The following is a 23,770-nucleotide window of genomic DNA, read 5'->3' on the forward strand; positions in this document are numbered from 1 at the left end:
GTGACAGGTGGAAGGTGATAACTCACTATAGTTTTGATTAGTATTTCCCTGATCATGAGTGATGTTGACCATCTTTTCATGTGTTTGTTAGTCATCTATCTTCTTTGGAAAAATGTCTATTCATGACTTCTGTCCATTTTTTAATTGGATCATTTATTTTTGGGGTATTGAGTTTTAGAAGTTCTTTATACATTTTGGATACTAATCCTTTCTCAGAGATATCATTTGTAAGTATCTTCTCCTGTTCCATATGTTGCCTTTTAGTTTTTCTTCCTACACTGTGCAGAAGCTTTTTATTTTGAAGTCCTAACAGTTTATTTTTGCTTTTGTTTCCCTTGCCTCAGGAGACAATTATAAAGAAGTTGCTATGGCCAATGTCAAAGAAGTTACTGCCTATGTTCTGGGATCTTTATGGTTTCAGGTCTCACGTATAGGTCTTTAATCCATTTTGAGTTTATTTTTGTGTATGATGTAAGAAAGTCATCCATTTACATTCTTTTGCATGTTGCTGTTTAGTTTCCCAGCACCATTTGTTAAAGAGACATTCATTTACCCATTGGATACTCTTTCCCACTTTGTCAAAGATTAATTGACCATATAGTTGTGGGTTCATTTCTGAGTTTTCTATTCTATTGATCTATGTGTCTATTTTTGTGCCAGTACCATATTGTTTTGAGCACTACAGATTTGTAATATAACTTGAAGTCCAGACTCATGATGCTTCCAGCTTTGTTTTTCTTTTTCAAGGTTGCTTTGGCTATTCAGGGTTTTTTGTGGTTCCCTACAAATTTTAGGATTGTTAATTCTAGCTCTGTGAAAAATACAGTTGGTGTTTTGATAGGGATTTCATTAAGTGTAGATTGCTTTGGGTAGTACAGACATTTTAACAATATTTGTTTTTCCAAACCATGAGCACGGATTGGAATATTTTCCACTTGTTTCTGTCAACGTCAATATCATGCATCCATGTTTTATAGTTTTCAGAGTATAGGTCTTTCATCTCTTTGGTTAAGTTTATTCCCAGGTATATTAAAATCTTTGGTGCAACTGTGAAGAGGATTGCTTTCTTTTTTTTTAATATTTTTTATATTTAATTATTTTTGAGAGAGACAGAGAGAATGCACAAGTAGGAGAGGGGCAGAGAGAAAGACACAGAATGAGAAGCCGGCTCCAGGCCCTGCACTATCAGTGCAGAGCCCAATGTGGGGCTCAAACTCATAAACTGTGAGATCATGACCTGAGCCGAAGTCAGATGCTGAACCAACTATGCCACCCAGGCGCCCCAAGAGGATTGCCTTCTTAATGACCCTTTCTGTTGCTTTGTTATTAGTATAAAAAGGTACAACAGATTTCTGTACTTTAATTTTGTATCCTGAAACCTACTGAATTTATTAGTTCATGTCATCTGCAAATTGTGAAAGTTTTGCTTCTTCTCTACCAATCTGTATGCCTTTTAATCCTTCCTCTTGTCTGAATGGTATGACTAGGACTCCAGCATTATGTTAAATAGTAGTGGTGACAGTGGACATCCTTGTCTTCTTCCTGACTACAGAGGAAAAGCTCTAGTTTTTCACTATTGTGTATGATGTTAGCTGTGGGTCTTTCATATAAGGTCTTTATTATATTGAGGTATGTTCCCTCTAATCCTACTTTGTTGAGGCTTCTTATAATGAATGGATGTTGTACTTTGTCAAACACTTTTTCTGCATCTATAGAAATGATCATAAGATTTTTATCACTTGTTTTATTGATGTGATGCATCACATTCATTAACATGCAAATACTGAACAACACCTGTAGCCCACAAATAAATCCCTACTTGATTGTGGTGAATCATTTTTTAATGTATTGTTAGACTCAGTTTGCTAATATTTTGTTGAGGATTTTTGCATCTATATTCAACAATGATAATAGTCTGTAGTTCTCTTTTTCTATAGTGTCTTAACCTGGTTTCAGTATCAAGGTAAGGCTGGCTTCATACAATGAGTTATGAAGTTTTCCTTCCTCTTCTATTTTTTAGAATAGATTGAGGAGAATAGGTATTAGTACTTCTTTAAATATTTAGTAGAATTCACCTGTGAAGTTCTCTGGCCCTGGACTTTAATTTGCTGAGAGTTTTTTGATTACTGATTCAATTTCATTGCTGGTAAGTAATTGGTCTGCTCAAATTTTTTCTATTTCTTCCTGTTTTAGTTTTGAGAGGTTATATGTTTCCAGGAATTTATCCATTTCTTCTAGATTGTCTAGTTTGTTACCATATAATCTTCACAATATTCTCTTACAATCTTTTGTATCTCTGGGGTGTTGGTTGTTATTTCTCCCCTTTCATTTCAGATTTTATCTATTTGAATCTCTCTCTGTCTCTCTCTCTCTCTGTCTCTCTCTGATGGGTCTGGCTAAAGGTTTATTGATTTTGTTGATGTTTTCAAATAATCTGCTCCTGGTTTCATTCATCTATTCTATCGGTTTTTTAGTTTCTATATCATTTATTTCTGCTCTAATCTTTCTTATTTCCTTTCTTCTACTGGTTTTAGGTTGCGTTTGTTGTTCTTTTTCTAGTTCCTTTAGATGTAAGGTTAAGTTTTTTATTTGGGATTTTTCTTGCTTCTTGAAGTAAGCAAGAAAGTTTATTGCAATAAATTTCCCTTTTAGAAGTGTTTTTGCTGCATCCCAAACATTTTGGGCCATCGTGTTTTCATTTTTTCTCGATGTATTTTTTTTTATTTCCTCTTTCATTTCTTAATTGACCCCTTTGCTGTTTAGTAGAATGTTACTTAACCTTCATGTATTTGTGCTCTTTCCAGATTTTTTCTTGTGGTCCATTTCTAGAGTCCCAGCATTGTGGTCAGAAAAGATGTGTAGTAGGACTTCAATCTTTGTACATTTCTGGGGCTTGTTTTGTGGTCTAATATTGATCTATTCCAAAGAATGCTCCATGTGCACTTGAAAAGAATGTATATTCTACTGTTTTAGAATTCTATTTATAATTCTACTGTTTAAATCCATCTGGCCCAGTGTGTCATCCAAAGCCACTGTTTCCTTGTTGATTTTTCTGCTTAGGTGATCTGTCCATTGATGTAAGTGGGGTGTTAAAGTTCCCTACAATTATTATATTACTATTGATTATTTCCATTATGGTTGTTATTAACTATTTTATGTATTTGGATTCTCTCATGTTGGGTGCATAAATATTTGTAATTGTTATATCTTCTTGTTGGATTGTCCCCTTTATGATTATAGTGTCCTTTGTCTCTTGTTATAATCTTTGATTAAAATCTATTTTGTCCTATTGAAGTATTGCAACCCTGGCATTTTCACTTCCATTTGAATGATACTTGCTTCTACATCACTTCACTGTCAGCCCACATGTGTCTTTAGGTCTGAAATAAGTCTCTTGTAGGCAGCATAAAGGTTGATCTTGTTTTTTATCCATTCCATTACCCTATGTCTTTTTGTTAGAAACAAGTTTAGCCCATTTACATTCAAAGTAATTATTTACAGGTATGCACTTTTTGCCATTTTTAAACTTGATTTATGGTTGTTTATGTAATTCTCTGTTCCTTTTTTCTTTTGCTTTCTTCTCATTCTTTCGTAATATACTTGGATTCGTTTCTCTTAATTCTTTGCACATCTATTATTGGTTTTTGATTTATGGTTACCATTAGGTTTGCATATAACATCTTCTGCATATAGCAGTCTATGCTCACTTAAGTTTGAAGCCATTCTCTACTCTCCTCACCACATTTTAGGTATATGGTGTCATGCTTTACTTTTTTTTATTTTATGAGTCCCTTGACTTATTTTTACAGTTATACTTATTTTTACAGTGTTTATGCTTCCTACTTTTCTTACTCTTACTTCTGGTCTTTCCTTTCCACTCAGAGAGTCCCCTTTCACATTTCTTGAATGTCTGGTTTAGTGGTCATGAGCCTCTTTAGTTTTTGTTTCTCTAAGAAACTATTTATCTTTCTTCTATTCTGAATGATAGCCTTACTGGCTAGAGTATTCTTGGGTGTATATTTCTTTCTTTTCAGCATTTTGAACATGTCATGCCACTCCCTTCAGGCCTGCAGTTTCTGCTGAAAAATCCACTGAGAACATTACAGAGTTTCCCTTATATATAATTGTTTTCTTTTCTATTGATGCTTTTGAAATTCTCTCCTTATCACTATTGTCATTTTATTACTATGGGTCTTAGGGTAATGTCCTTGGATAGTTTTTGTTGGGGGATCATTGTGCCTCCTGGACCTCAGTATCTATTCCTTTTGCCAAATTTGGGGAGTTTTTTAACTATTACTTCTTCAAATAATTTTTTTTGCCCTTTTTTCTCTCTCTCTTCTCCTTCTGGGATCCCTATAATGCAAATGTTATTACACTTCATGATACCACTGAGTTCCCCAAGTCATTCTCATTTTGTTTGTTTGTTTTTTCCTCTCACCTGCTTAGCTTCTTTTCCATTACTCTGTCCTCCAGGTTGCTGATCAGTTCTTCTGCTTCCTCTGGTCTACTATTTATTCTATCTATTATATTTTTAATTTCACTTATTGAGTTCATCATCCCTGATCAGTTCTTTTTTATGTTTTCTATCTCTTTGATAAAGGTTTCAGAGAAGTCTTCCACTCATCTCTCAACTCCAGTGAGTATCTTTATGATCATTATTTAAATTCTCTATCAGGCATATTATGTCTATTTCACTTAGGTCTCTTGCTATGATTCTGTCCTGTTATTTCATTTGAGATACTGGTTTTGGGCTTTATTTGATGTTCCTTTTCCAGCACCTTTAGGTTTAAGATTAGTTTGTGTATTTGACTTTTCTTGTTTTTGTTTGTTTGTTTGTTTGTTTGTTTGTTTTTTAGAGTGTGTGTGCACGAGCAGGGGAAGGGTAGAGACAGGGGGAAAGAGAATCTTAAGTAGGCTCCATGCCCAGAGAGGAGCCCAACATGAGGCTCAATATCATGACCGTGAGATCATAACCTGAGCCAAAATCAAGAGCTGAATGCTTAAATGACTAATTTAAATGACTAACCCAATTAAATGACTAACCCATTAAATGACCTTTAAATGACTAACCCAATTGCCTGAAACTTTTTTTGCTTCTTGATAAAGGCCTGTATTGCTATATACTTCCCTCTTAGGACCAGCTTTACTTCATCCAAAAGGTTTGGGCTGCCATATTTTCACTTTTATTTGCTTCCTTTTTGCTTTAATTTCTTCTTTAATTTTCTGGTTAACTAATTCATGCTTTAGTAAGATGTTCTTTAACCTCTATGATTGGAAGGCCTTCCAAATTATTTCTTGTGGTTGACTTCAAGTTTCATAGCTTTATGGTCTGAAAATATACATTGTATAATCTCAATCTTTTTGTATGGCTTAGGCCTGATTTGCATATGGAGAATGTTCCATATGCACATGAAAAGAATGTCTATTCTGCTGCTTTAGGATGAAATATTCTGAATATAATTGTTAAGTCCATCTGGTCTGGTGTGTCATTCAAAGCCATTATTTCTTTGCTGATTTTCTGCTTAGATGATCTGTCCATTGTTGTAAGTGGGATGTTAAAGTCCCCTACTATTATTGTATCAATGAATTTCTTTATGCTTCTTATTAATTGATTTATATATTTGGGTGCTTTCAAGTTGGGGGCCATATTTATAACTGTTAGATCTTCTTGTTGGATAGACCCCTTTATTATGATATAGTGCCCTTCTTCATCTTATACCACAGTCATTGGTTTAAAATCTAGTTTGTCTAAATATGGCTACTCTGGCTTTCTTTTGATGTCCATTGGCATGATAATTTGTTCTCCACTCCATCACTTTCAATTTGGAGGTGTCTTTGGGTGTAAAATGAGTCTCTTATAAGCAGCATATCAATGGTTTTTGTTTTTTTAATCCAATTTGATACTCTATGTCTTTTGACTGGAGTATTTAGTCCATTTGCATTCAGAGTAATTGTGATAGATATTAATTTAGTGCCATTGTATTACCTGTAAAGTCACTATTCCAGTAGACTGTCTCTCTTGTTTTCTAGTCTTTGTTCTTTTGTCTCTCTTTCCCACTCAAATGGTCCCCTTTAATAATTCTTGCAGAGCTTGTTTATGGTCATGAACTACTTAGCTTTTGCTTGTCTTGGAAACTCTTTTTCTCTCTTTCTATTCTAAATGACAGTTTTGCTGGATAAAGAATTCTTGGCTGCATATTCTTCCCATTTAGCATGTTGAATATATCATGCCACTACCTTCTGGCCTGCCCAATTTCTATGAACAGGTGTGCTGCTAACTTTATGTGTCTACCCTTGTAAGTTAAGGATATTTTGTCCTCAGCTGCTTTCAGAGTCTCTCTTTGTCTTTTGGAAGTTTCCCTAGGCAAACTTGTCTTGCACATGATATGTCTTGGTGTTGACCTGTTTTTGTTGATTTTTAGGGGAGCTCTCTGTGCCTCTTGGACTTGAATTCCTGTTTCCTTCCCTAGATTAAGGAAGTTATCAGCTAGAATTTATTCAAATAAACCTTCTGCCACTTTTTGCTGCCCTTCCTCTTGAACACATATGATATACATATTATTGCACTTTACAGAATCTCTGATTTCCCTAATTCTATATTCATGATCTAATAATTTCATTTCCTTCTTCTTTTCAGCTTCACTATTTTCCATAATTTTATCTTCTTTATCACCTATTTGTTCCTCTGCATCTTCCATTCTCATGATTACAACCAGTCAGTTTTGCATCTCAGTTACAACATTTTTATTTCAGCCTGACTAGTTTTTAGGTCTTTTATCTCTGCATCAAGGGTTGCTCTGGTGTCTTCTATTCTTTTTTCAAGGCCAGCCAGTTAATCCTCATGACTGTTGTTCTAAATTCTTGTTTGGACATACTGCTTGTATCTGTTTTGATCAGATATCTGGCTGTGGTTTTTTCTGATCTTTCCTTTGGGAAAAATTCCTCCATCTTGTCATTTTGTCTAGGTTTCTGTCTTTTGTGTGTTATGACAACTTGTTATGTTTCCTGCTCCTGAGAGTAATGCTATATAAGAAGGGGTCATATACTGTCCAGGGCCTGGTGCTTCAAGGAAGGGTTTCCAGTATATGCTGTGCACTCTGCTGTTGTAATTTGGCTGCTTTTTCCCACAGTCGATCCTCTGCAGAGTTCCTTTTTGCTTGCAGTGGGAGTATTTAGATCTTTAACTAGGTGTGTTTTGATTTGTTAGAATATGCCTGATTTAAAAAAAAAAAAAAAAGCCTGATCCAAAAAAAAGTTGATCTGAAAAAAACATGAAAAGGAAACGAAAAACAAACAAATGAACAGAAACTATAAGCCTGATTTTTAAAAAAGAAAGAAAGAGAGGAGCAAAGATGGCAGAACAGCATGGAAGCTTTTTGTGTAACTTACATCCATGAAATACAGCCAGACCAACACTAAACCATCCTACACACCTAGAAAACTTATTGGAAGATTAACACAACAATCTGCACAACCTGAACCACAGAATACAGCAGGTACACAGCACGGAGAGCTGAACTTGGGGAGCAAGAAGCTGCGAAAGGTAGGGAACTGCTTTTGTGAGTGGAGAGAGGACTGAGACTGGAGAGGTGGGGAGAATACGGGAAAAGCACCCCTCCCCAAAAGCAGCTGGAGAGAAAGTGGAAACTTGGAAATAGCCGCAGGGACTAAACTAAAAAGGGAGAAAGGAGAAAGGAGAGAGTTTAAATTCCATTAAGACTGTAAACAAGGAGAGCACAAAAGCTGCAACTCCGCAGCTCGATACCTGGCAGTGCTCTGGTGGAACAGGCGAATCCCCAGGAACAGAGTGGGGACCGGGAGGTTCTCGGGCCACACGGGGAAAACCAGTTCCACTGCTGGAAGGACATTTGGTAGAGGCTGTTGAAGCCACCTGGTCCCAGCAGACCCCAGAAAATGGCCACATTCGCTGGTGCTGGAACAAGGTCATTAAGGGTGAAGCCTGGTACCAGATGTGTGTTGTGATTTTCCATAATCCCTGAAACGCTGCTGCTACACTATCTCGCGTACTTTTTCTGGGATGGGCTGGCACCTGGCTGCAGTCTTGGGGCATCGGCAACAGCAGGGTCCAGTGGGCATTCTTAGGTGCAGCCGACATTCAGCCATTGCTCATTCAGCCATTGCTCAGTGAGACCCTCCTGCAGAGGGGTGGAATGGGTCAAAGCCGCAGTCCTTCCGAAGTAAGGGGCTGGGGAAAACAGCCACAGCTGAGACAAAACTCAGGAGAGAGGTACTGCCTAGGGGCCTGATCATGGAGAGTAAAAAAGCAGGAGAAGACGAGAGCTGAAGACAGAGGATGCTGAGCCGGGAGAACAGACTGGGTGGCTGGGTGGCGCCATTTTCACCGCTCCCGCACATGCCTATACGCACCTATGAGCACCGCAACACTCCACCCCATTAGGCTAGCAGCGCCATCTAGTAGACAGTGGTGCTACTAAACTGAGCCCTGCCCAATTAGGCCAACTTCGCTCTTCAAGTACACAAGTCTCACCATTGGCTTAATTAATGGACTATAAAGAGCTACACAGACTGACTTCTAGGGGAAAACGAAGCAATTTCAGTCCTACTTCAATCCGTTAGCAGGTTCATCTATTCATTTTCTTTCTTTCTTGTTTCTTATTTTTCTCTTTTACAATACCTGGATCACTTTCTTATACCATACACAAAAATAAACTCAAAATGGATGAAAGACCTCAATGTAAGATAGGAAGCCATCAAAATCCTCGAGAAGAAAGCAGGCAAAAACCACTTTGATCTTGGCCACAGCAATTTCTTACTCAACATGTCTCTGGAGGCAAGGGAAACAAAAGCAAAAATGAACTACTGGGACCTCATCAAAATAAAAAGCTTCTGCACAGTGAAGGAAACAATCAACAAAACTAAAAGGCAACTGACAGAATGGGAGAAGATATTTGCAAATGACATATCAGATAAAGGATTAGCATCCAAAATCTATAAAGAACTTATCAAACTCAACACCCAAAAACCAAATAATCCAGTGAAGAAATGGGCAAAAGAAATGAATAGACATTTCTCCAAGGAAGACATACAAATGGCCAACCAACACAAGAAAAAATGCTCAACATCACTCATCATCAGGGAAATACAAATCAAAAGCACAATGAGATACAACCTTATACCTGTCAGAATGGTTAACATTAACAACTCAGGAAATAACAGATGTTGGCAAGGATGCAGAGAGAAAGGATCTCTTTTGCATTGTTGGTGGGAATGCAAGCTGGTGCAGCCACCCTGGAAAACAGTATGGAGGTTCCTCAAAAAACTAAAAATAGAACTACCCTACGACCCAGCAATTGCACTACTAAGCATCTATCCATGGGATACAAGTGTGCTGTTTCAAAGGGACACATGCACTCCATGTTTATAGCAGCACTATCAACAATAGCCAAAGTATGGAAAGAGCCCAAATGTCCACTGATGGATGAATGGATAAAGAAGAAGTGGTATATATATACAATGGAGTATTACTTGGCAATCAAAAAGAATGAAATCTTGCCATTTGCAACTACGTGCATGGAACTGGGGGTTATTATGCTAAGTGAAATTAGTCAGTAAGAGAAAGACAAAAATATGACTTCACTTTAAGAGACAAAACAGACGAACATAATGGAAGGGAAACAAAATAATATAAAAAAATATATATATGTATATATATATATAATATAAAAACAGGGAGGGGGACAAAACAGAAGAGACTCATAAATATGGAGAACAAACTGAGGGTTGCTGGAGGGGTTGTGGGAGGGGGAATGGGCTAAGTGGGTAAGGGGCATGAAGGAATCTACTCCTGAAATCATTGTTTCACTATATGCTAACTAATTTGGATATAAATTTTAAAAAATAAAAAATAAAATTAAAAAAAAAGAAAGAAAAAAAGAAAGAGAAAAGAAAAGAAAAGAAGAAAAAGGAAAAGAAAAGAAAAAAATCTGGTATTTCCACCAGAACTGAAGCTGATACACTGGAGCACTCTATGATCAGTAGACTTGGTGGGTGTGAGGTGCCTATGTTGGTCCTCTAGGGGAGAGGCCCCCTGTGCTGACTCACAGTCAGACCTTCCCTAGTAAAGATGACCCTGTATGGTGCAGGTGGTAGGGTTTGATATAAGTGGCTCCAGCCCCTACTGAAGGTGCTGTTTTGCTAACTGAAGTCCAACTGTGCTGGTGGGCAGGGGGGAAATATGTCATCACACTCTTTTACCCCCAGTGAGGAAGGCTCACACCCACTGCCACAGATAAGCGAACAATCACCCCTCCTGTTTCCCAGGCTTCCATCTGATCCCCACCCTCCCCCAGTCTGTGCTTGGGCCATCAATATCCCTGGAGCCACAGCTCTCCTGTCTTCTATCTCTGGCTGGGATACAAAATTCCAAATTTTAAAGGACCTGGCAAGATGGGGACCTGCTCCCTTCTTCCAGAGTACAGTGTTGAAGCACTGCTCCTGGAGCCATTCTGTCCCAGAAAAGCAGCAATGTGGATGGAACTGGAAGGTATTATGGTGAGCGAAATAAGGCAGCCAGAGAAGAACAGATATCACATGTTTTCACTCATATGTGGATCTTGAAAAACTGAACGGAAGACCATGGGGAAAGGGAAGGGGGGAAAAAAAAGATACAAACAGAGAAGGAGGGAGGCCAACCACAAGACACTATTAAATACAGAGAACAAACTAAGGATAGATGAGAGTTTGGGGGAGAGGGAAAATGGGTGATGGGCAGTGAGAAGGGCACTTGTTGGGATGAGCACTGGGTGTCGTATGTAAGCCAATTTGACAACAAATTATATTCATTAAAATAAATAAATAAATAAATAAATAAATAAATAAATAAATGGGAAAAAGGGAAAAAGAAAAGCAGTCACTTGACTGCACAAGTGCCTGGAGTTTGTGGTGAAGCATAATGAAAACCTGCAACCAGATTATCTGCCCTCTGCATGAGCCTCTGTCCCCTGCTGTGAAGTGGCTGCTCAGAGGTGTCAGCCCAATCTTTTGTCTTTCAAGAAGCAATACACCATCTTCCAAATGCACTCTAGAAAGGGTAACTTCTCTCTCCCAGTATGACCCAGGGGATCCCCACACCAGGCTGTCTGCTGTCTGCTCTCAGGCCTTTACCCTCTTCTCACCTGGACCACTGCCACCTGCTCAGATCAACTCTAGAAAATGGCACAGACTTCCAAATCCTCTGAATTTGAGATCCACTCTGCAAAAACTTGCAATAATCAGTTCCTCCCAATTTCTCAGTCAATGATTTTTGCAGGGGTGCTCTTCTGGCACAAAACTAGCACGCTGTTCTCTCTACTCCTCTCTCCCTCTCTCTCCTCTCCACAAAAAGGGCTTCCAACTCCCTATGGCACCATGGCCTTTCTCTCCCCCAATTCATGTCTCTGCACTTCATATCTGCCACATTCTCGCCCTCAAATTATGCAGATGGTTCTCTTAATCCTAGGTATTCAAAGTAATTTGATGTTGATCTAGCTGTGTTCAAGGGATGGGGCAAGCCCAGGGTCCCCCCACTACTCCCATCTTAATTTCTCCCCAATGCTTATTTCTTGAGGCTTTCCGAATCTATCTCTTATTTGCTCTCATGTGCTCTAAACATATATTTTAGTATCTATTATCTCTCATATGTGCCTCAATCGAATAAGCCTAAAACCCATAAACTACTTCTCCTCTACCTAAAACTGAAAACCAAGGTCCTCATGCCCAGCCAGATTCCTGAAAGGCTACCTGATGCTACCCTTTCTATCTAAACAGATTCCAATCACTTTCCAAATTGTAGACTGTTCCTCCTTCATTTATCTCATTCATTCCCTATCCTACCCCATCATTTCACAACCAGATGACAGCATCAGCCTAATCACTAGCCTCACTGCCTCCAGTCTGGCTCCCTTGCCCACTGCTGCTAGACTAACGGTCCTATAATGCAAATCTGCTTATGTCATACCCATGCTTAAAATATTTAATGATTCCCCGTTAGCTTTCAGACTACACTTCAAACTGTTTATCTTAGCACACAGGCCTTTCACAAGTAGGTCTATGCCTACCTCTCCACCTTCAACTCTTTTCATTTTTAAACATTTGGTTTGTTATTTTATTGAGTTTTGAGAATTCTCAATAAATTTTGAGTACTGGCCATTCATTATGAGTGATTTGCCTATATAGTCTTCCAGACTCTGGCTTGTCTTTTAATTGTGTGTGTGTGTTTGTTTGTTTGTTTGTTTGTTTGTTTTTAGTATAGTTGTCACACATGTTACATTAGTTTGAGGTATATAACACAGTGACCCTTCATCTCAGCCCTCAGAAGTATTACAGGTCTTTGAGTATGTACTGTTCTTGCAGTTAAAATGCTCTCTTCCTCCATCACCTTCTTTGTCTAGTTACTCAAATTCACTCAAAATACTTTCCCTTGATACAATTGCCATCATGCCTCCATAATAGTTACACCAACTTCTATCAGAGTAACTTATATTAATTTATGTCTTAGTCTGTAAATTCCAGGAGAAAAGGGCCATGGTATTATTTTTTCTAAACTTGAATCCCTATCATACAGTAGTGATTAGCACACAGTAGTGCACAAAACACAACCATTTGCTGAATGGATTAATTAACAATCAAATTGGAGATACCTAGAATGATGCTGGTCCCTTTTAAAGTTATAATTTTACATGGTTTAAATTTCCTTTGTCCCTAAAGTTTTCAGTATGATATCAGGCACGAATCCAGTGATTTGTACCTTATTTGTCTCCATTTACTAGTTCCTCCTATTCTATCTTTAATACCAGTATTGTGACTTGATTTTTCTTTAAACCTTAATATCTCTGCATATATTTTTCCTAGAATATTCTGCAGAATATGCTTGGCTTCTAATAGCTCTTAATAATACAATAAGTTCTTCCCTTATAAACTGCTGATATTTTTAATGAAAGGAAACTTTAGAAACTCTCTTTGCTGGTATGCCTGTCTTTTAATAATAGAAGGTACCTTAAAAAAATATCAGCTACTGGGGCACCTGGGTGGCTCAGTTGGTTAAGAGTCCAACTCTTGATTTTGGCTCAGGATACGATCTGATAGTTCATGGGTTCGAACCCCATGTCAGCCTCCATGTTGACAGCACAAACCTGCTTGGAGTTCTCTCTCTCCCTCTCTCTGCCCCTCCCCTGCTCATGCACACACACTCTTCCTCTCCTTCTCTCTCTCTCAAAATAAATAAACTTCAAAAAATATATAAAATTAAAAAATAAAAATAAATAAAACTCTGGTTTGATAAACAGAAAATGTTAGAAAATTTGGTTCAAATTTATTTCCCTTCATTTTTTAGGCATAAGGATAACATTGTACTGCAAGAGTCTACAAGAGTCAAAAATGTGAGAAAAAGGAACCATGGTGGCAAAAGGAAAGACAAGAAAAGGAAAGAAAATGAAACAGAGAGCACCAGTTCTTGCTAGGTAACTTATATATCATTTAATGTTTACAAAATCCTTTCAAAGTATTCAGAGTAAGTTTTATTATCCCTGTAACTCAGAAGAAGAAGCCAAGGCTCACAGATTTTTAACTTTCCTAAATTCACCCAGCTAATCAACAACAGAGCCAGGATTGAAGCAAAGTCTCTTCTGCCAAAAGCAATGGTTTTTTCCTCCACATTGTCCTGACCCCTAAGGAAAGCAAGAGACACCCCAGCCAATTTTGTCTCAAATAAAATCGACCTTTATAAAAACCCAGATGCCAATAAAATAAGATATGGTATCTTGAGAAGTATAAATAGTGAAGTTCAAAAAAACCTTGACCAATACTAAAAAAGAATTTTTTTAAATTCCCATGGAATGGTGGCAATAAAGCCAAACTGTCTTTCCAAGTTTCTATAATTTATTTAATATTGAAAGATTGTCATTCTCTTCTATATCCTCTCTTACTTTTGATTTGGACCTATTTCCTGGAGAAAAAAAATTCCTTACGGAACCTGATGACTTTAAAACTGCCAAATCAAGACTCTTTGTTGTACTTAACTATATATCAACTCTGTGTTGGTCAGCACTACTTTTCCTACTGAGAATTACTCAGTGAACCACATATGCACTAGTTGGTGGTCTCAGTCTATGTCCTCATAAATGGTCTATCATAACTGCATCTCTGGAGGCAGTCTCAGTGGAAAGAGGATAATTCAGTAAAAATAACAAAGCATAAGGAAGTCAGGAAATGTATAGGTACAGAGTATTAATCAAAAATTGAGTAATATATAGGGATGCCTGGGTGGCTCAACTGGTTAAGTATCTGACTCTTGATCACGGCTCCAGTCATGATCTCATGGTTTGTGAAGTTCGAGCCCCGCATCAGGTGCTATGCTGACAGCACTGAGGGTGCTTTTGATTCTCTGTCTCCCTCCCTCTCTGCCCTTCCTCTTCTGGTGCTCTATCTGTCTCTCTCAAAATAAATAAACATTTTTTTTAATTGAGTAATATCTCCTTGACCTGACATCTAAAAGGAAACATACCACAACAGAGATGAAAAAAATCTATAATTTAGAAAAAAATCAGTAAGGAAGAAAAGAGTAAGGCCATGAAGGAAGAAATTATGATAGTGGATACATTATTTGGTACCGTGTAATAAAGAATAAATTAAAAATGTAGCAAGGAACTGTATAAGAATGCTGAAGGGACCCCAAAATGAGCAGAAGATTTCATGAAATAGTAAGATACAATTAGAAGAGAGAAGAGGCAGGCCTTTTTCCATTATATTCCAGACAGAAGCAAGAAACAAAAATGTGACCCACTGCTTTTTAAAGAGTGTCCAGAAAAAGAAATCTATACCATTAAAGTTGATGCTCTCCCCCTAGAAAACATCTATAATACATTATTTTATAGTGGAATGTATGTGTGTATACAGAGAGACACAGCTGACTAAAGAATTCTTCTGAGGGAAAAAAAATGTCTATACGGAGGAAAATACCTTACAGAATAATATAAGAAAGACAGTGATATATGAGGGCACAAATTAGCAGATAGAAACCTAGTGCATCCAGATAAACAGGAATTTACAGGTATGAGAAAGAACAAAGAGAGTAGGTAAGGGGAAAGGAGGTGGAAGAACAATGAGATGACGTTGCTAAAGAATTTGAAGATTTCTGATATTCAAATTGGAGCCACTTAGAATATAGTGCTACAGTAAAGAATCCCCTCCCTTCTGCCTTCCCAAATTTCTATAAGGTTTGCAATATACACAAACATACATAAACATGTCTTGTCTGGGAGTATTGGAGAGTGAGTGTGTGTGTGTGTGTGTCAAAATCAAGGGGGAAAAGGCCAATTACCAATTACAGATTAACCAACTATAAAATAGGGATAGAAAGATCATTCGTAAACTAATTTGTGGAAGCAAAAACTTGGAACTAGAGATGACGTTGAGAATATGAGCCCCAGAGAATTTGCAGAAATCTTGGGACATTATAGTTGATAGGACACAGAATTGGGGTTCAAGCCATTTATATATAGATCTTAAGAGTAACAAGATCCCAGTAGACAAGTGGTTTACAACCATAAGTAAGTGGATTGTGAGCAATTAAAAAATGAAGGTTAAAAAAAAACATAAAAAGAAAGAAAGAAAAGGAAAAAAAGCAAGCAAGCAATAGTCAACTTGGAACTCTTACAGGGTTATGAAAAGTAAGTTAACCAAGCTAAGCTCATTTCCTTTATAATTGGGGTTACTATACTGATAAATCTACAATGCCACAGATAACACATCTTAATTTTAGCAAGGCCTTTGAGAAAGTACTTGAGGATAAAATAAAGAAACATGGTTTATACAGTAGCTTAATAAAGCAAGTTTGAAGTTCATTTCAACAACTTTACTCAAAATGGGTTAATGTTTGATTGATGTTATCTGAAAGGAAGATATATCACTGTTTTCCACATGACTAAACAATTTTTCATAAATAATCTGACTTTTAAAAATCTGAAAATGATTCCAGGTTAGGAGGTAAAGACAAAATCAAAAGTTAAAAAGATCTGAATGGATTCTAACATAAACCAGAATTAACAGGATAAAATTCCATGAATATAAATTTAGCATCTACCTTTACATATAAAAAGATAAAACTAGTATCAGAACAAGAATGCTCAAATTAATAATAGTTTGAGTTCAGAGACTTGGAGTTTAACTGCTCACAAAATCACTATGAACGAACAGCATGACAAGGCTATCATAATAAGGTAAGATAATGTTAGACATTAAATCAGAGAGGTAATTGTTTGAGTATATTATAGAACATTCACCTCAGAGATTTGTTTCTATTTCAAGATGTTTTTATTTCAATATTTTATGGGTATTACTTATCTAGAACATGCATAGAAAAGTATTTGCGGAGATGATTTTAGGGACTTCGATTTCTTGTATTGGCAAATTAGTAATCAGTCTAATCCTTCTGCCGAAGAAAACTAAGAAGATTGATGAAATATAAAATACTTTATATTAAAAACATCAAAGAGCTAATAAAACAGAGAAATTTCTTGAGATGAATTCCAGAAAAAGTAATGTTTAGTACACAGAGATAGCCATTCACATGAAAAAACAAGATACCATGAGCAAAAACCAGCATAATGATCCAGGAAGTCCAGACACTAAAGTTGTCAAATTCTAACCATAATACAAATATGCTTACCATGTTCAAGTACCTCAATATCAAAAGTGAAAATTTCATCAGGAAACTGATAATCATACAAGATATGGAAATTCTCAAGTATTCAGAATAGTCTGAAATGTTCAAGGGTCAAGAAATTTCAGCCTGGGTAAGAGAAGACATAAATAAGTGCTAAGAACAATCATCAGTTATTTGAAAAATACCTTTTCCTATTTTCTTCGTTCTATGTTGCTTAAGAAAGCAGAACTAGAAGCAGTCCATGGAAATGGCAGGGAATTCACATCTAGTTTGAGAAAAATGTCTCCAACAATTAGAATTGTCCAAAATCAGGTTCACTGTCTCACAGAATTGATGAGATTGCTATTACCGTTAACACAGTTGTGTATTGCATATTGTATGGCTGGAGAGAGTCTAATCTACTTCAATAAGATGAGAATATAAAGGCACTAACGTTCCTCCTCTATAATTTTTTAATCCAAGTAAAAATTTAATATAACCATAAATATTATTGGAGATATACTAAACCACTATTTCCCAAGGTATGGTCTGAGAAAGTTATAGAACTAACATATTATAAGAGTCCTAAAGTTAGAAAATTTTGGAAATTCTGGGTTAAGCAAAATTAAATACTTTTATTTGCTTCAATATTTCTTACCAACTTGAATGTACTTAAGTGCATCAAAAACATACAAAGAAAATTTCTATATACAGCACTGACCATAAAAAAAATTCTTTTTTTCATGTTACATTTTTAAATCTTTCCTCCCACTTTAATTATGAGTTATTTGGAGGGTTTTATTTGTTTATTTTGTTTTATTTTTCAATTCTTTATTTAAATTTTAGTTAGTTACCATATAGTGTAATACTTCTTTCAGGAGTAGGATTTAGTGATTCATCACTTACATATAACATCCAGTGCTCAACATAACAGGTGCCTTCCTTAATACCCATCACCCATTTAGCCCATCTCCTGCCCACATCCCCTCCAGCAGACCTCAGTTGGTTCTCTATAGTTGGAGTCTCATGGTTTGCTTTTCTCTCTTTTTTTTCCCGCCTTCCTCTATGTTCATCTGTTTTGTTTCTTAAATTCCACATGAGTGAAATCATGGCATTGTCTTTCTCTGACTGACTTATTTCATTTAGCATAATAAAAAAGACTCTAGTTCCATCCACATCATTGCAAATGGTAAGATTTCATTCTTTTCACCCCAAATAGCCAAAGTAATAATGAAGAAGAAAACCAAAGTGGGAGGCATCACAATCCCAGACTTTAGGGTCTACTACAAGGCTGTAATCATCAAGATAGTATGGTATTGGCATAAAAACAGACATATAGACCAACGGAATAGAATAGAGACCCCAGAATTGGACCCAAAAATGTATGGCCAACTAATCTTTGACAAAGCAGGAAAAGAGTATCCAACGGAAAAAAAGACAGTGTCTTTAACAAATAGTGCTGGGAGAACTGGACAGCATCAGGCAGAAGAATGAAACTCGACCACTTTCTTACACCATATACAAAAATAAACTAGAAATGGATGAAGGACCTGAATATGAGACAGGAAACCATCAAAACCCTAGAGGAGAAAGCAGGCAACAACCTCTTTGACCTCAGCCGCAGCGATTTCTTACTTGACACCTCTCCAAAGGCAAGGAATTAAAAGCAAAAATGAACTATTGGGACCTTATCAAGATAAAAAGCTTCTGTACTACAAAGGAAACAATCAACAAAACTAAAAGGCAACCGATGATATGGGAAAAGATATCTGCAAATGACATATTAGACAAAGGTCTAGTATCCAAAATCTATGAAGAACTCACCAAACTCCACACCTGAAAAACAAATAATCCAGTGAAGAAATGGGCAGAAGACATGAATAGACACTTCTCCAAAGAAGACATCCAGATGGCCAACAAGCACATGAAAAGATGCTCAATGTCACTCATCATCAGGGAAATACAATCAAAAACCACACTGAGATATCACCTCATGCCTGTCAGAGTGGCTAAAATGAACAAATCAGGAAACTAAAGATGCAGGAGAGGATGTGGAGTAATGGGAACCCTCTTGCACTGCTGGTAGGAATGCAAACTGGTGCAGCCACTCTAGAAAACAGTGTGGAGTTTCCTCAAAATATTTAAAACAGAACTACCCTATGACCCAGCAATAGCACTGCTAGGAATCTACCCAAGGGAAACAGGAATGCTGATGCACAGGGGCACTTGTACCCCAATGTTTATAGCAGCACTTTCAACAATAGCCAAATTATGGAAAGAGCCTAAATGTCCATCAACTGACAAATGGATAAAGAAGATGTGGTTTATATATAAAATGGAATACTACTTGACAATGAGAAAGAATGAAATCTGGCCATTTGCAGCAACGTGGATGGAACTGGAGGGCATTATGCTAAGTGAAATAAGTAAGGCAGAGAAAGACAGATGCCATTTGTTTTCACTCATATGTGGATCCTGAGAAACTTAACAGAAGACCATGGGGGAGGGGAAGGGGGGAAAAAAGTAACAGAGAGGGAGGGAGGCAAACCATAAGAGACTCTTAAAAACTAAGAACAAACTGAGGGTTGATAGAGGGTGGGGGAGAGGGGAAAGTGGGTGATGGGCATGGAGGATCGCACTTGTTGTGATGAGCACTGGTGTTGTATGGAAATCAATTTGACCATAAGTTGTATTTAAAAAAAAGAAAAAGGAAAAAAAAAAGATTTCATTCTTTTCTGTGGGCAAGTAATATTCCACTATATATATATATCCTCTTTTTTTTTTAAATTTTTTTTTTCAACGTTTATTTATTTTTGGGACAGAGAGAGACAGAGCACGAACGGGGGAGGGGCAGAGAGAGAGGCAGACACAGAATCGGAAACAGGCTCCAGGCTCCGAGCCATCAGCCCAGAGCCTGATGCGGGGCTCAAACTCACGGAGCGCGAGATCGTGACCTGGCTGAAGTCGGATGCTTAACCGACTGCGCCACCCAGGCGCCCCATATATATATCCTCTTTATCCATTCATCAGTCAGTGAAAATTTGGGCTCTTTCTATAATATGGCTATTGTTGATAATGCTGCTATAAGCTTTAGGGTGCCCCTTCAAATCAGTATATTTGTATCCTTTGGGTAAACACCTAGCATTACAATTGCTGGATTATAGGGTAGTTCTATTTTTAACTTTTTGAGGAATATCCATACTGTTTTCCAGAGTGGCTGCACCATTTTGCATTCCCACCAACAGTGCAGGAGGGTTCCCCTCTCTCCACATCCTCACCAACATCTGTTGTTCCCTGTGTCAATTTTTTTAAGTATTTACTTATTTTGAGTGAGAGAGACAGAGAGAGAGAGAGAGGGAGAGAGGGAGGGAGAGAGGGAGGGAGAGGGAGAGAGACAATCTCAAGCAGGCTGTACACTCAGCCCAGAGCCCAATGCAGGGCTTGATCTCCCATGAGATCATGACCTGAGCTGAAATCAAAAGTTGGACGCTTAACTGACTGAGCCACCAAAGCGCCCCTCCTATGTTGTTAAATTTAGCCATTCTGACAGGTCAGGTGGAATCTCATTGTGGTTTTGATTTGCATTTCCCTGATGATGAGTGATGTTGAACATCTTTTCATATGTCTGTTGGCCATCTGTATGTCTTCTTTGGAAAAATGTCTATTTCCTGTTGGATATTTATGAGACAGGCTCTATAGAATACTTTGGAGCGAGGGAATGTTGGGTTAAATAATTCTAATTTGATGGTATCAAAAAAAATCCAGTTTGTCTATTTTGTCAAAAGAATTGAATCGATGATGCAATTTAAATATAAATTTTTCATAAGGATGAAATAATGCAACACTATCACAATTTACCACAAAAAGTCTTCCTTTTTCACAGATGAGGTATCATTGTTGTACTATACACAATTATGAGCATCTTAAATGATATAGCCTAAATTCAGTCTCTGATGAGTTACTAGCAAATGTGGGAGAGACTAAAGAACACCTCCTCCTCCTCCTGACATACCTAAATTCCTTTAACAACCTATTATAGGCCCATGAACTTGATTAAACACTCCCGAAGGTATGTATAGTTCAAGCTGTTCTAACTCTTGGAGTACTATGTTCTTAAAGTTTTATTTTTCCTGTTGCCTTGTACAAGCAAATTTCTTAAATAAATATGCCTCCATTTCTTCATCTTTAAAATTACAATCATAATCATATGGTTGCTGAAGATTGAATTAAAGGAGATAATCCAGCACAGTGTTAGCACATTATAAAAACTCAGTAACTATAAACTATCATTTTTATTCAAAAATAGCACTTTACTTTGTTTTGATCTTCAATTACCTACTGCTTCATTTGAATGACATCATGTGTGTGAATTACTTAGCACTATGCTCAATTAAAATTGGTAATGAATGTGTTTGTGATCTTTATATATACACACTTACTTCTTAGTCGATTATGAAGGTAGCAATTTTTACCTGAAACAGACTTTCTGCTCTATCTCAACAAACCTAGAGTCTAAAATACAGGAAATGTTGTGTCATTGGAACTAGAAACTACCTGGCACTTAATCTTTCATACCTTCTTCTTGGTTACAGCATTTATTAATATTTGTATTCACATATGACAAAAATGAATCTCAGAAATTTTTAGGGATTTGTTTATGGTATTGTTTATGGTAGTCAACAAACCAATAACCAACAAACAATGCTTAATTATCTCACCTACGAATCCACTAGTAGACAGCATCTGATGATGAGAACTATTCCCTTTCCTAAAGACAACAACACAAAGTGCTGATGCTTTTTTGCAGTAATAAAACTATCAAAAGAAAAGGAATATAAAAGTATAAAGGAAACTTGCTATACTTTAGGGTTAAAATAAGCATTAGAGAGTAAAATAAAGACAAGAAAAAGGTTTCAGGTAGCAATTAAAGGAAAAGATTTTAACAAGAAGGTCAATCAGAGGAGGCCATCATTTGCTTAATGTAGTAGTGATATTACAGTCACCAGACACATTTATGAATACGCAGCTGTATTTATGGACAGAAGAGTAAAAGTCCTATTTGATGCAGGAGATAGATCAGAGACTCCAAAGGAATGTTTGCAACCTTTTCAACTGGACAAAGGTGACTTTGGTCCTAAAGAAACTAAAGAAAGTCTTTGGTTACTAAAGAAAGTAAAAAGGGCTTTAATAAAATTCTCTTTCTACTAAAACTTTTCTAAATGGATTTGTCTAGCAAAATAACAAGATACCTTGCTGCCTTTGTAGTATCCTAGTAAAATTGTATTTTTTACTCATATTAAATCAATTTATACATTTTCATAACGGATTACTACAGATATCACAGACTACATGTAAACATACACAGTTTATGTTGGATCAAGTGGAGCTGGCAAACAGTATTCATTTACAAACTAGGATAAACTTCCTAGTGTCTTCAGTTTTAAAGTTTTTCTATTTATATTTGTATATTATTTATATTACCTATATAATCCTAGCCATTTTCTTATCAGTAAACCATCCTCTGTTTTTCAATCTACCACTGGCTTTAAGATAAACAATCCTAAAATTTGTATGGAACCACAAAAGATCCCAAAGACCTTGAAAAGGGAAAGCAAAGCTGGAGGCATCATGATTTGGGACTTCAAGCTATATTACAAAGCTATAGTAATTAAAACAGCATGGTACTGGCACAAAAATAGACATGTATATCAATGTATGAGAACAGGAAACCCAGAGGGGTGGCCTGGGTGGCTCAGTCAGTTAAGTGTCTGACTTTAGCTCAGGTCACGATCTCACTGTTCCTGAGTTTGAGCCCTTCATCAGGCTCTCTGCTTGTCAATGCAGAGCCAGCTTTGGATCCTCTCTCTCTGTCTCTCTCTCTCTCTCTCTCTCTCTCTCTGTCCCTCTCCAACTGACTCTTTCTCTCAAAAAAAAAATTTAAAAATATAAATAAAGTTTGTAACTACTGTTCTTTTATGTATATGTGTGTGTGTGTGTGTGTATAAACCTGTTCTTTAATATATATATAGAGAGAGAGATACATATGTGTGTGTGTGTGTGTGTGTGTATGTGTATTGAGAGAGAGAGAGAAAACCTAGAAATGAATGCACAACTATGTGGTCAATTAATCTTCCACAAAGTAGGAAAAAATATCCAATGGGTAAAAGAATGTCTCTTCAACAAATGGTGTTGACAGCAACACTCAAAGGAATGAAACTGCACCACTTTCTTATACCATACACAAAAGTAAATTCAAAATGAATGAAAGACCTAAATGTGAGACAAAACCCATAAAAATCCCAGAGGAGAATACAAGCAGTAACCCCTTTAACATCAGCCTTAGCAACTTCTTACTAGATATGCTTCCTGAGGCAAGGAAAACAAAAGCAAAAATAAACTATTAGGACTTCATCAAGATAAAAAGCTTCTGCACATTGAAGAAAACAATCAACAAAAGTAAAAGGCAGCCTGCTGATTGGGAGAAGATATTTGCAAATGACATATCTGAGAAAGGGTTAGCATCCAAAATATATAAAGAACTTCTAAAACTCAACACTCAAAAAAACAAATGATCCAGTTAAGAAATGGGTAGAAGACATGAATAGACATTTTTCCAAAGAAGACATCTAGATGGCTGACACATGAAAAAATCTTCAACATCACTGGTCATCAAGGAAATACAAATCAAAACTACAATAAGATATGATCTCACACCTGTCAGAATGGCTAAAATCAACAACACAAGAAACAACAGGTGTTGGCAAGGATGCAGAGAAAGGGGAACCCTCTTACGCTGCTGGTAGGAATACAAACTGGTACAGCCACCCTGGAAAACAGTATGGAGGTTCCCCAAAAAGTTAAAAATAGAACTACCCTATAATCCAGCAATTGCAATAATAGGTATTTACCCAAAGTTTACAAAAAATACTTATTCAAATGGATACATGCAGCCCAATGTTTATAGCATTATCAACAATAGCCAAATTATGGAAATGGCCAAATGCCCACTTACTGAAGAATGGATAAAGATGTGGTATACATATACAATGGAATATTATTCAGCCAAAGACAAGAATGAAATTTTGCCATTTGCAATGATGTGGATGGAGC

General features: G+C 36.9%; 1 protein-coding gene across 1 annotated transcript in view; it reads right to left on the reverse strand.

Moving 5' to 3' along the window:
- CTNNA3 (catenin alpha 3) overlaps nucleotides 1-23,770 on the reverse strand; it is a 1,681,070-nt gene that overhangs the window by 1,552,720 nt on the left and 104,580 nt on the right. The gene's annotated exons all lie outside the window — the stretch shown is intronic.

Source organism: Lynx rufus, unplaced genomic scaffold (genome assembly GCF_022079265.1).
Source record: "Lynx rufus isolate CCGP_SWC_20201006 ecotype Redwood Valley unplaced genomic scaffold, mLynRuf1.p SCAF_11, whole genome shotgun sequence".
NCBI classification, from domain to species: Eukaryota; Metazoa; Chordata; class Mammalia; order Carnivora; family Felidae; genus Lynx; species Lynx rufus.